Below are 14,448 nucleotides of genomic sequence, written 5' to 3' on the forward strand. Positions count from 1 at the left end.
CAATAAATGCACATATTAAGAAGTTAAAAAGATCTCAAGTAAACAATCTTAATTTACTCCTCAAAGAACTAGAAGAAAAAGAGGAAATTAAGCCCAAAGTTAGGAGAAAGAAGGAAATAATAAAGATCAGAGTGGAAATAAACACAGACTAAAAGAACAATAATAAGGAGTAATGGAATAAATACCCGGTTCTTTGAAAAGACAAAACTGACAAAACTTTAGCTATACTAAGCAAAAGAGGCAAGACCCAAATTAAAAATAAAAAAGGAGACATTACGACTGATGCTACAGAAATGCTTAGAAATCGTAAGAGACTTCTATGAACAATTATATGCCAAAAAGTTATATAACCTAGAAGAAGTGGGTGCATTTCTAGAAGCACAGTCTTTTTGAAGACTGAATAGGGCAGAAATAGGAAATCTGAACAGACAAATTATAAGTAAAGACAGTGAATCAGTAATCAAACTCCTAACACACGAATTCCAGTATCAGATGGTTTCACTGGAGAATTCTACCAAACATATAAAAAACACCAATCCTCAAACTCTTCCGAAATATCAAGGAGGAGTAAGCATGTCTAAACTCATCTATGCAGCCAACATTAACTTGGTACCAAACCAGATAAATATACCACAAGAAAACCATAGGCCAATATTCCTGATGAATATAGATACAAAAATTCTCAATAAAATATTAGCAGACAGAATTCAAGAATTCATTGAAAGGATTACACATCATGATCAAGTGGAATTTTCTTGGAATATTTTATGTTGGAATATTACAGTTAATTCCAATGCAGTTTAAGTGCAAGTATTCAGACTGATAGTTACCACAATCCAAATATCACACTGCATTGCACCTTTGGTCATCATAGAATTAAAAACAAACCCACAAAAGTAAAATGTATGCATCAAATTTATTTACATACACACACACACACACACGCACACACACACACAAACTCATGTGTGAGTGCACAAAACCATGAATGAGTGCTAATTAGGGAGAGAAAAATGTGAATAATTTTTTATCCTTTCAAATATTTAACAGATTTATTATAAGAGATGCAGATATCGTACTAATGAATAAAACATACATTCATTACTAAATAAAATATGTGAAAATATATGTAATTTTGCTAAAACTACCTTCAAAGTAATGTCATTTCAAACTGGAATAATTTCAGAGCTGAATGCGGAAATTGAACATTTGTGAACAAATATATACAGTATTAACACAGAGTCCACATTCTGTGTCAGTGCACTTAGCAGTTAAACTGTGATATTTGCATCTATAGCTCAACTTTGTGTATAAAATCATACCAAATCCAATTGTATTTTGAACAGTTCTCAATTGTCAGTACTTAAGACATTTTTTTCTGCATCACCAGTTTACATTTTATGCTACATGCACCTGTCTTTCACTGCAGACGATATATATTCATGCTTATTAAATCAATTTCACCAATAGGAATTCTTCCTTGCTCAAATTAAATTTATGAAAGGCAAAAACTTTTAAGAACTATATCCAGCTATTGATAGTTCAATTTGTTCTGTCCAAATAATATTCTTCAGTTATTTTACCATTTCTATGGCATTTTTGGAGGTGGGATGGCAGTATAAAACACAGCCATTCAAAAAGTACACATAGTTATCTCTTAAGTTTCTATAGCTAATTACAATTTGATTCTCACATAAATTATACACCTCTATCTCTGTGGTTTTTATTTAGGTTTAGACAGCTTCCTGCTCACATCAGGAAGAAAAGCTATCAAATAGACAGGTTTCCTGTTCTCCCTTCCACCCTAAAGCAATGAACTTCCCAGGAGACAACCCACTGGAGACTTTGAGTTAGCAATGGCTTTTGAAAGTTCTCTTTTCCTCTGTTGGCTGACTCTCAGTGGGTATTCAGCAAAGTTACATCTTTGATCTGATCCCTTATGATCGCTTGTAATTGAAGGGGTTATAATGGCATGTATAGAATTAGCCCATCCCTCTCCCTGAAAGTTTTGTGGAAACAACTTTTCTCCTTAAAGGAAAACCTTGGGAAAAAAATATAATTACACCAAAAAAATTAAAAATCATTTTTTTTTATTTAGAAGGGCCTAACATATATATTAGATTAATCACGCACCTGTCATTTTGTTGCATGTCTATTTTACAAAGATGTATTAAAGTGTTAAGTAAATAGAATATATTGAGTTATCTCTCATTTTAATGAAAAAATAATCTGTTCCATAACCAAATGGTCCAGAAATTAAATAGTTGGTGCAATGTTGAAACATTGTGACCTCTAAAAGTGCACAGTTTTGCTGTAACATTAGAATCATAGGGGCGCCTGGGTGGCTCAGTCGGTTGAGCGTCCGACTTCGGCTCAGGTCACGATCTCGCGGTCCGTGAGTTCGAGCCCCGCGTCAGGCTCTGGGCTGATGGCTCAGAGCCTGGAGCCTGCTTCCAATTCTGTGTCTCCCTCTCTCTCTGCCCCTCCCCCATTCATGCTCTGTCTCTCTCTGTCTCAAAAATAAATAAATGTTAAAAAAAAAAAATTAAAAAAAAAAAAACAAAAAAAAACATTAGAATCATAGAGTGCTATTAGTTTTTAGTAACAAAGTAATATGCAGTCAGAACACGTTTAGAAACAAATTAATTTCTTAAGTATATATCCAATGCTAATTTTGCCCTAGTGTGAATATTTAAATATAAATATTTACTTACACTCACAGAAGAACATTTTCATTTATTTAGTTTTTTTTTCCTTTTATTTATTTTTAAATAAAATTTATGTAAAATATACAACAGGATGATTTGATATACATGTGCATGGTGGAATAATTACTAGTCAAGCTGATGAATATATGTTTTCATGTTACTGATTTTTTCATATTGCTAAAATCTACTCTCTCAGCAAATTTCCAAAATTTGATACAGTATTATGAGCTTTAGCCTTCATGCTGTTCTTCATACCTCTGGACTTATTCATCCTTCATAACTGCAACTTTGTACCTTTCATTGATTTTTGACAAAATATCATTTCATTCTCTAAGAATGAAATAGGAAGAGAACTAAACAACTTACAGACAAAAAAATGAAGGGAAATTAAAATTTTAAGTGTAAATTTCAAAATTGGGAAAAAAACATGATCTGGTGACTATCAAAAACTTTCAAATATGCAATATTTTTGTTAGGATAGAGTCAAGGAATAAAAGTAGTGAGATAAAATTTACAACTGTTAAAGAAAATCTTTTTTATTTCATTTCTACTGAATAATGGTTGAAATCAACTTGTTATGGAATTTAGATTCTACTGGATATGTTTGATAGTAATGAATAGTATCTTTTAAAATGTCAATGTTTAGGGGTACCTGGGGGGCTCATTCATTTAAGTGTCTGACTTCGGCTCAGATCATGATCTCACAGTTCACGAGTTGGAGCCCCCTGTCAGGCTCTGTGCTGACAGCTCAATGCCTGGAGCCTATTTCAGATTCTGTGTCTTCCCCTCTCTCTGTGCTTCCCCCACTAGTACTCTGTCTCTATCCCTCTCAAAAATAAATAAAATATTTAAAAATAAAAAAATAAAATATCAGTGTTTAAAATATGCCAGATAAGTCTATTCTTTGCTACTATTGAAATTTCAAACAAAAAAATAGAAACCAATATAAAAGTACATGATGAGAGATCAAAGGTTTCACAATTATTTTTAGGAGTCATGAGAGAAAAGATTTTGAAGATCTTTGTATTAAGTCCCCCAAACTATTGATTCTGTCCCTGACACTATCATAACTTCCAACCCTTCTTTATTCCCATTTTCAGGGCTTTAGTTCAAGCCTACACTATCTGGTTTCTCACGTTGATTATTAACAACCTTCACAGGAACATTCCTCACACCCTTGCCAGAGTAAACTTTTGAATAGAAGATATGAAAACATAAACATGTTATCTGATGATCAGGTCTTTATTTTTGTCATGATTTTCCCCGTTGGAAAAGCAATCATATGCCAATGCCTAGCTACGTATCTGCATGTGTGCGTACATTTTTAACAACAACAAGAATGTGCAGAAATTGGTTAAACGGAGGAGTGAATCCTAAAACTGCACCTGTTTATTCTTTTTCACACACAAGCCAGAAGCCCTGAGGCTTCTGTGGAATAATTGGATTCTGTGGAACATAATTTGAAAACCACTCTTTATGCTGATTTGAAATCTAAGCTTTGAGAGCTATACAAGGACTTTCCTAATCTGATTCCAAGAATATGTTCTGTTTCATCTTTACCACTTCTCCCCATAAGCCTCTGTCACAGCCATGCATAAACGGTTCTATTTTCCAAAACACACCACCATGTGGCACATCTCTTGCCTCTATGTATTCTCTCCCTCTTCCTGAAATGACATTTTCTCCTTTATTTTTCTATCCTAGGTTCCTTTAATACTTACTGCAAATTCTGATACTCCTCCCCTAGTAAGTGTAGGAGTATTAAGTATACTTCTCTCTTTACTCCTTCCGTCCTTTGTCTGTAATTATATTTTAGTGTTTACTATGCTTGTTTTCATCTTCACCTTCCCTGCTATTCCACATCTCCTGAATTATATTCTGATTATCTCTGTGTTGCCAACAACTGACAGACTTTCAGATACTTAGTGAGCACTTCATAAATGTCTAATAAATCCAGTCAATATTTACTTTAAAGTGTTGTATGGTTGGGGCATCTGGGTGGCTCAGTCCATTAGGCATCTGACTTCAGCTCAGGTCATAATCTCACAGGTTCATGAGTTAGAGTCCCGCATTGGGCTCTGCACTGACAGTGTAGAGCCTGCGTGGGATTCTCTCTCTCTCTCTCTCTCTCTCTCTCTCTCTCTCCCCACCCTGCTCATGCTCTCTCTCTCAAAATAAATAAATAAATGAATAAATAAATAAACAAACAACTTAACAAAAATAAAGGGTGGTATGATTTAAAGAAATTCTCTTTATTTTTAACTTATCAATATTAATCTATAAAATAATTGATATATCTAACAATATACTATAAATAAAAAATATTGAGCATTGACTCTATATGCTATATGCCAGGCACCCTCCTGTGTATTTTATATGCATTACAACATTTAATTTGCTTCTAACATTATGACAAAGTACAAATAGTAACTACAGAGGAGCTTAGGCCTGGGAGGCTATCTAAATTACGCAATGCTACACAAATAGAAAATGGCATAGTTGATATTTAAACATATCTTATCAGACTACTGAATGTCTTTTTTACCAATAGTAGTAATTCTAAATCAAGAGTACTGGATTTACGGCATGCTGCAGATGCTTATATACAATTTATTTCAACAAAGAATCAAAGCAAAAATAATTTACCAAACTAAATTAACATTTATTTTCAAGGTTTGTTCATTTTACCTCTGTTAATAACAAACTCTGTGCAATTCTTTCATCAGTTAGGAGTACTGTCTGCAGTAAATTGGGGCACAGAGTTACTGAACTTATTCAGTTCAGTTCACTTGTTCAAGGATCAGTGCCCTGATGATGCCAGTGACAGTATCTTTCTGAGCCCTCAACCTATTTTTTCCTTCCTGGTGGCAAACTGATTGTCTAGCTCCAGATATTAGATTGAAGCACAAGGTAGGATGAAGGGGACAAGGGCAATAACAATCAAATCTATTTCTTTTATCAGAAAAGCAGAATATTTCCCAGAATCTCATCTTCTTGGCCAAAACTGAGTCACATGGCATCTAACTATGAGTTTATGCAAGTTTTCCTTATCACCTGTTTGCAATTTCTATACTTGTTGGTTCAGTTCATCTGCCTTTATTACTTTATTTTTCAAGTGCATCATCCTTTTAAGACCCTGAAACTTCTAAATGACAAATTTATCCCCTAAAAATTCATCAGACTTCTTTTACAACACCAGTAGTAACTTAAATAAGAGATGTTTAACCTGTGTGCAAATATTTATACAATAATTTCTGCCTCTGCCTTGCAGAGTAACAATGACTAACATGTATATACAGATACCTCATTATCTTGAGATTTTATAACAGTAACTCAGAATAGAGGCAAGAACCCAAAGATAAAAAAAATTATCTTTAATATCCAAAAAAGCTAACAGATTGTCTGCCTATTTGCTAAAAATGTGTATTTGTTGTGGTAATAGAATAGAATAGGTTTCTTTCAACAGTTAAAGTCCAGAGATTCTAACTCAATATATGTACAATATCAGTCATGAGTTTTATTTGATTCCTGAGTATAGAACATTGTAGAGGCAGAATAGTGGGAAAAGTTCAACTGGATATAAGCAGAAGTTATTATTGCAGAAGCTAGAACTGTGTTAAGCAGTAGGTGGATAAAAGAAAGCAAGTTCAAGAATTATAAAAGCACCAAAGCATGCTTAAGTCTTGCCTTTCATACTATAAACACACACACACACACACACACACAAACACACACACAAACACACACACACACACATCTAGCAAAGCATTATAGTGAGCAATATTAATTATATAACATAGTCATGAAGTGGGGGGGATGGGTTAAAAAGGTAACAGAGACTAAGGAAGGCACTTGTGATGAGCACTGGCTATCTGTGGAAGTATTGACTCTATATCATACACCGGAACATAATATTACATGGTATGTTAATATACTGGAATTTAAATACAAACACAAATAGCATAGTCATGAAGTGAAGTTAATTGCATATTCAGAGTACGTTTTAAAAAAATCATACAGATATCTTGCATTTTAGAAAGATTTTCATAAAATATTTAATAATTGTTCAGTGGTTCCATTTATTAAAATTTCAGTATCTAGAAAGCTCACTTTTATGAAATGCCTTTTTGTCTGATAACAGACCAATATGACATTAGCATAGGTACCTTGTCAGTTCTAAGTTCTCAAAGGAACTCAGAGTGAAGGTATAATACGTAATTCGTCATCTGATGTTACTAAAAAATGAGTAAGACTGGTAAAGCAAAGACATGGTAAATTGATTTTAGTTACAGAAATCATGCATTATTTATTTGGTAATACAGCCAAAATTAAGTTTCCTCAAATTAATCTATATGTAATTATAAATCCAACATGCTAGTATTTTAAAATGTAACATTCTACAGGGGCGCCTGGGTGGCGCAGTCGGTTAAGCGTCCGACTTCAGCCAGGTCACGATCTCGCGGTCCGTGAGTTCGAGCCCCGCGTCAGGCTCTGGGCCGATGGCTCGGAGCCTGGAGCCTGTTTCTGATTCTGTGTCTCCCTCTCTCTCTGCCCCTCCCCCGTTCATGCTCTGTCTCTCTCTGTCCCAAAAATAAATAAAAAATGTTGAAAAAAAAAAAATTTTAAAAAATAAAAAAAAAAAATAAAATGTAACATTCTACATAATGCATATTTGTTTTAATATTAAGCATTAACTATTATAGTGTCATTTAATTTAATTAATATTATATAATTATAATTTTAATATATCCAGTATTATACAAATATTAAATTGCTTTGAAATATATTGCTTTTTCTAAAAATAACACATATACATAAGAAACTAATGGATTAACTTCAGATTGTTTCATATTTTCAAAAGTTTCCATTGTTATAAAGCTTTGATGACTCACATTTCGAGATGACTGAAAAGAAAAAAAAAAGTCCTTGGTTTTTTTTTTCCTTTTTTTTTTTTTTCCTATGCCTTTACTTTAATATGTGTATCCACTATCTAGGAAGAATTACAAATAATACGTGTTTTGTTTACCCCAGAAAAGGTCAAAATGGAAACATGTTATCAACTACAAAAATTCCTCTTAGACTGCCAGTAAGATATACTATTTTTACTTTACTTTTATAGTATCTTTTAAAAAACAGACTAGTTTTCTGCTTACAGACCATGACCTCTACATACAAAGACCAAAGAGCAAATTAAGTAACATCACTTTGAAATGTGATACAATAATTTAAGAATATCAGTATTTCCCCAATAATACAGAATCTCAAATAGTTCCATGCTATGGAAGCATTTGATTGGATATTTGGATAATATAGACTCCATGAATTTTATGTTTTCCTAATTCTTCAATTAAGAGTTTCCATTACCATAAAGTTAATGTTGCTATTCTATTTAGCGAATCATTAAAAATCAGAATTACCTATATTTTCTTATCCTAAAGTAGGATCACATATTTATAAAACAATGTATGTTTAATCTCATTAATTAGCTAATTTTTAAAAATTTTAAACAATATATTTTTAAATCTCCAAGACATTTAGACTTTTTAAATGGAACAAATCAGTATTAATTTTGTTCATAAAATAATACTAAATAGGTAATACATTTCTTATTTTTGGGCTTTTCTAGCTTTGTCTTTCTAAAAGAAGATAGGTAGAAGTTATCTTTTGGCTGGTTTATAACATCCATCACGCCCAAAACTTTATTAACAACTGTTGGAAATGTGAGGAAAATCCTTGCATTCTATCATTGGAAATTGATTATGGCTCACTCTTAATTAGTTAGCTGGTCAGTCATTCATTCATACAACACACATTTAATAAGTACCTATTATTTGCTAAGTACTAGGGTTTCAGTGATGACCTCCATAGATGTAATCCTTGTCCTCAGGTAGTTTCCAGTCCATTAACCCTTCCAAAAATCAAATGGATTAGTGTGGCATTGCTTATTGTTCTTAGCAAGTGTACTTTACTTTCTAGATATGTAATTGCTTAAATCCCCTATTAGATTATTTTTCTGGAGAATAAGATACAGAATACCTTTCTGACTGCAGCATGTCTCTTTTAAGACTCCTGATTGCCTAATTGTTACTAGGTTAATGAAAAAAATATGATAAAGTCAGAAACCTCATGAAGTGAAAATTACGACAGTACCAAATTTCCTTAGGAATGCATCGAAGTAGATGTGTTATTAGGTAATAATAGCGAGGAGAGGTTTGGACAAAGTAACATGGGTACAAGAGCAGTAGCCAAGAAAGAGGATGCCAATCAGCTCACATTCCTGAAATCCACCGAGAAGGAAGAGTGCAATGTCTGCTCCTGGTGGGCTGGGGGGTTCAAAGAATACTTCAGCATTAGGGGAAAGGCAGGATTGACTTTAGGTAAGGAAGTGTCAAGTTATAGAGGTAATTTTCTAGGAGCTACAAAAAGTAGCAAAAGGAAAAGGGAATAAGAAAGAGGGAGCATGCTCACAAAGATTTCCAAGAGTAAACTAATAGAGATTTCACCTTTTTTGGTTGATTTTGAAGTGTTAAGGATTGGGAAAAGCTAGTTTTAAGAGGTAAACAGAGGAAACACTCATGGTACTAAACAACGTCTGGGATTCTTTGGGGGTGAAGTTGGATTTCCGTCTCTAGAAAGTCTCTTATTTGTCCCAACATGTGATGATAAGTCAGGTCAGTTTGCCATCCAGACACACACCTCTGAAACAGCTTTAAAGCACCAGGTTTGTCTGGCCAGGTCTATATCTGATTTTTAGGTAAGAGATATAAATCATCACTATGTTTCCTACCTATGAGAAGTTAATGGCATTCCCGTATCCACTATTTCCTGAGAATCCTGTGATTCTTCTGGAAGAGGCGGAAACGGCTACATTTCCCACTCTACCTGAAAACAGAGATTCTCCCTATATAGAAATGGCTTTATAGCTGTCATAGAGCTCAAAAAATGATTTTTTGTGTGTCTCTCTCTCCCACACATCTTTGTTCTTCCACTCACCAGCATCAATATGAAATTTCACTTTCTTCCTAATCCTTGTAAGTTTTTTTTTCCATCCATGCATTTTTTTTCCTTTCCTATTCTTGAATTAAGAATTTAGAATTGTGCCTTAAGCTATTTCATCTTCTTTAGCTGGTGTGCACGAAACATTATGTAATACTTGGAATTTGGAAATTAAGCATATGATGATTGTGAGACTTTTTAATATCATTTTAGATCATGTCCTAATAATCCTCTTTAATGACCATCTGCCGTTCTTGTGGAATTTTACTTTGTTGGAGTAGCTTCACAATTGATAGAGATTCAGCTATTTTAGCATCCTATATAGTTACAGGTTAACTTTGCAGGAAAGTGTAAGGTGGGTTAATAGTTTTTCCTTTCCCATAGAGAAGATGACTTCAGCAATGACAGTCTCCTTGGCCTAAAGGATATTAACCAGTTTGTGCACAACGTAGTACTCATCTCTTATTACTTGCCCTAGTTAACTGTGTATATCTCTGTTTTTTCTTTTCTTTCTTTCTTTTTTTTTTTTTTTTTTTGGTTGATCATCTCAAGTCATTCTTCTGAGATGATCACTCAATGGATTAAATAAAACTTCAACATGTACTCACTATTTCTTTGTGTGAGAACTAGGTTGTAACAATTTGAGAAATGTGCTTCCACAAAGCTCTTGAAATATAGAGTGTGTATAATAGGGGATTATGTTAAGCAGGATTAAAATGGAACTGAAGTCCTTCAGGTCATTGGAATAATTCCCTCAATGACCTCACTCTCTGCATCTCAAATTTTAAGTATTATTCCTTGGTGATTTTCCTACTAAATTGATCTGAAATCTCCCTGTGTCTGAGTTAGAGATAAGAGTTCTGATACAATATCGATTTTCACAGTTCATCTATACTAAAATCTTAATAACAATGTTCTAAGACACTCCTTCCTTCTTTCCTTCCTTCCTTCCTTCCTTCCTTCCTTCCTTCCTTCTCCCTCCATTTTATTTTGTCCTAAAGTTCTATGCTTTGGGGACCTTGATCATACGGGGATTTCTAAAATCTACTTAATGTATTCCAGAGACTTGAGTCATGTGATTCTCCTTCCTCTAAAATATGAAAACAGAGTAAATAACTTTCCAACTTTCTTTATAGTACGGATGCAAGAAATACTGTGCTGATGGAATTAATCTAAACTTCTCTGAAAGTAACTCTAAAACATCTTTGTATGGCAGCACAGAAATTACGTTCCAAGATAAAAATTTCCAAAGGTGAGGGATATACTCTCTCCTCATGATTTTTAAGTTTCCTTTTAATACTTTACTGTGGATCTATTATTTATAGCTTTACTCAATTCCTTCTTGAATTCATTTTTATAAGTAGATCAAATACCTTTTGAAGCTTATGTTCCACAAAGTAAATTAAAATTTCTTTTCTTGGACCTCTAAAGATGCGCCGATGTGTGCTTATCGTGTGATACTCTGATTAAATTCCCACACACAGCTTAATCTTTCCTCTTCTTGAATCTCATGGTTAATAGGCATTGCATCAGCACATCCACAACTCCATGTTCAAAGTACATTGACAACAGCATTTTGTGTCATAACATCATATTATATTTTATTTTTTTAAGTTTATTTACTTATTTTGAAAAAGAGAGAGAGAATACATTGGGGAGGGGCAGAGAGAAAGAGAGAGAAAGAGAGAATCCCAAGCAGGCTATCAGCTTGGAGCCTGATTCGGATCTCAAACCCAGAAACCAGAGATCATGACCTGAGCCGAAATTAAGAGTTAGATGCTTAACTGACTGAGCCACGCAGGGGCTTCAATTTTATTTTAATAAAGTTATAGCACAATGTTCCAAGATCAACCTTTTTCTCTCAAACAGGGACTTATCCATAAAAATTAAAAGAAAAATATAAGGAAAGATTATTTCCTGTGTATTGACAATTAATCAAATGGTTGCGCCTACTATCTAAAAGGACTCTATCGGTCACTGATATGACATATTTCTTCTTGTTAGATAACTCACATATTACTGGAGCAGACTCATGAAAGGGCAGATAATTTTTAAATAGCAGAGTGTATGCAATAATAAGAATTAACATAAGTGAAGCGAATGCACTAAAAGTGATGGGAGAGGGAATGCAATAGCCCGGGAATAGGAAATAGGCAACTAAGCTTCCTGGGGCAGCTCGGCATATTGACCGAGGCTGAGAGAGCTGTCCTTTTGGGAATGTCCTAAAAACCAGAAGACATTACTAACAACGGCTGTCATGATCTGAGTGCTGACAACATGTTTCTGTGTGCCACATTTGCTCAATATTCATATAACCTCATTTAATCTTTACAATGACCTGAAAAAGTGGGGACATTTTTATTTTCAAGAAAGAAAAAAATGAGTCCAATAGATTGGGTGACTTTTTCCAAGACAACTCAGCATGTAAATGATGGCTCCAAGAATTGAACTAAAGCTGTCTGACTCCAATGATTATGTTCATTAGGACTCAGTTCAATTTCATTATTTAAACATTTACTTACCATCTTTTATGTCTCAGCCACTGACCCTTCAGTTTTAGAGAAATAAAGGCAAATAAGGAGTCATTGCCTGGAAGGATCTCATTAGCATGTCTCATTCTATCACTGTACCTTTGTGTTGCATTCCCATTTTGAACAACTAGAGGATTATTCTTTTTAAGAAAATGTTCAGTTTTCAAAATGGAAAAAATATGTATACTTCAGTTCACTGCAATTAATAATTTAGGAATGCACTTAATTATTACTTTGTGAGATGTTAGTAACCTCTCATAAACATGTTTGTAAAGTATTTCCTCATGTAACATTTAAATCATTCTATTCTCTCTTTTGTTTTGAAATTCTTGTCAGATTCCATGGTACTTAGAGATTTTATATTTGGGATATAAGCCGACATTAAAAAAATCGTCCATGCTAATTTGAAGTTGATCTTATTTCCATTAATAGCCTTTCTTTGGTATGTGTGTGTGAATAGCCTTTCTATTTCATTAACAGTTGGCTTGCATTATTAATTTTTTAAAATTCAGTATAGATTATTACTATTTTGCTTGCTTCAAAGCTTCCATACTTGATTTCCCAATTCAGATGATAATGTATGTCACTTGAAAGTTTTCAACTTAACTCTGCTGTCATTATGATGTGATTCTGCACACATTGTAAACAATACTTTAGAGCTATGATTTCCCTGAACAAACCAGTTATTTAAAATTTTGCAAGTGGACAGGCCAACTTATATACTGCTGAGACACTACATATTTGCTTTCTCCTAAGAGAGGCTATTTTTGTCATCATGTTGTGGAAACAGGCAGGGGCCCATTAATTTAAACCAATCATGGGAAAGTGACAAATCTACTAGAATTGCATAATTTATGCATCATTTATTTTATTCTTGGTGCACAGCTCTGGAGTTGTTTTTTTTTTGTTGTTGTTTGTTTGTTTCCTTTCCTTTTCTTTTTTTTTTTTTTTTTTTTTTTGTCCTCGGTACTTCATATTTCAGTGAACTCATTATTTCCTTTAATTCACAGGGAGTCACTTAGCCTTAATTGCCTTATGAACTGCAAGCCTTTGTTAGAGGTCCTATTATGAAGAGTTGATCTCAGGATCAAATCAGAACAGTGTTTTCAAGTATAGTTTTACAATATATATTTCTAGAAAACTGCAAATAATGACTTGTATTCCCTTTCAGTCTACTTTCTTGCATTTGCATTTTCTCCCTTCATATGAGCAACTTTCAATAAAAGAGTACCTATAAGTAGAAAAACGAAGTGTTTTCTTTAAAGATGACTCCTCAGAGAATAGATTGAACTTGAACACTTCTGTGTTCTTAGTCAACATGTAGGCCATTCAGATCAAAGCACCCATAATCAGATGCTGGGGTCCTTTTCCTCTTTAGTCATAGTCATTTTTAGTATGGACAGATGTGATAAATGGTGACCAATTCTGTCTCATATCTAATAGAAATTGAGAAACAATCTTTTTTTACAAAAAAAAATAAGTTTATTTCTTTATATTGAGAGAAAGAGAAAAAGTGAGTGAGCGCACAAGTGGGGTAAGGGCAGAGAGAGAGGGAAAGAGATAATTCCAAGCAGGCTCTGCACTGTCAGAGCATAGTCCAGCGCGGGGCTCAAACTCACTAACCTTGAAATCATGACCTGAGCTGAAGTCAAGAGTCAGATGCTTAACTGACTGAGCCACCCAGGCACTCGGTGAAACAATCTTACACCTCTCAAATCATTCCAGAATGATGGCATCTCCCTCATGAGCTATCTCCACAGTATGGGACACTGCTTTGGAAGTACTGCACTCACTTCTACCTGATTTGATTAAAAAATGCTTGGTTAATATCTCTGAACAATCATATGAATATAATGTTTGTAGTGCTGTCTATTTTAGCCTTCCGTTTATTCAAGAATACTTACAAATGTCCAGTTTGTTGCTATTCTGGGAGTTCAGGATATCATAGGAAAAAATAGACACAATTTTCCCCATCCTGATGCTTCCTTTGGTAAACATGTGTTTGAAATCTTTACTTTTGAAATTAATCTGATGAGTAAATTTAGGTTTTGTAAAAGAGGTCTGCATTCTTACCAACCACTAATTTCAAGTTTTGCAAAATGTGTTCTCATGTTTGTCTGATTTTTGAAATGTTTGAAAAACATCTTAAGAGTGAGTTTATGCAACAAAAAACACAGTCATTTCAGATCTTTTTTTATTATCTATCCATGGTT

General features: G+C 33.8%; 1 pseudogene; it reads left to right on the plus strand.

Moving 5' to 3' along the window:
• The first annotated feature begins 8,934 nt into the window (after window positions 1–8,934).
• The window catches only part of LOC125921614 (mitochondrial calcium uniporter regulator 1-like), a 154,895-nt pseudogene continuing 149,381 nt past the window's right edge, over window positions 8,935–14,448 (plus strand).

Source organism: Panthera uncia, chromosome C2, assembly GCF_023721935.1.
Source record: "Panthera uncia isolate 11264 chromosome C2, Puncia_PCG_1.0, whole genome shotgun sequence".
NCBI lineage: Eukaryota > Metazoa > Chordata > Mammalia > Carnivora > Felidae > Panthera > Panthera uncia.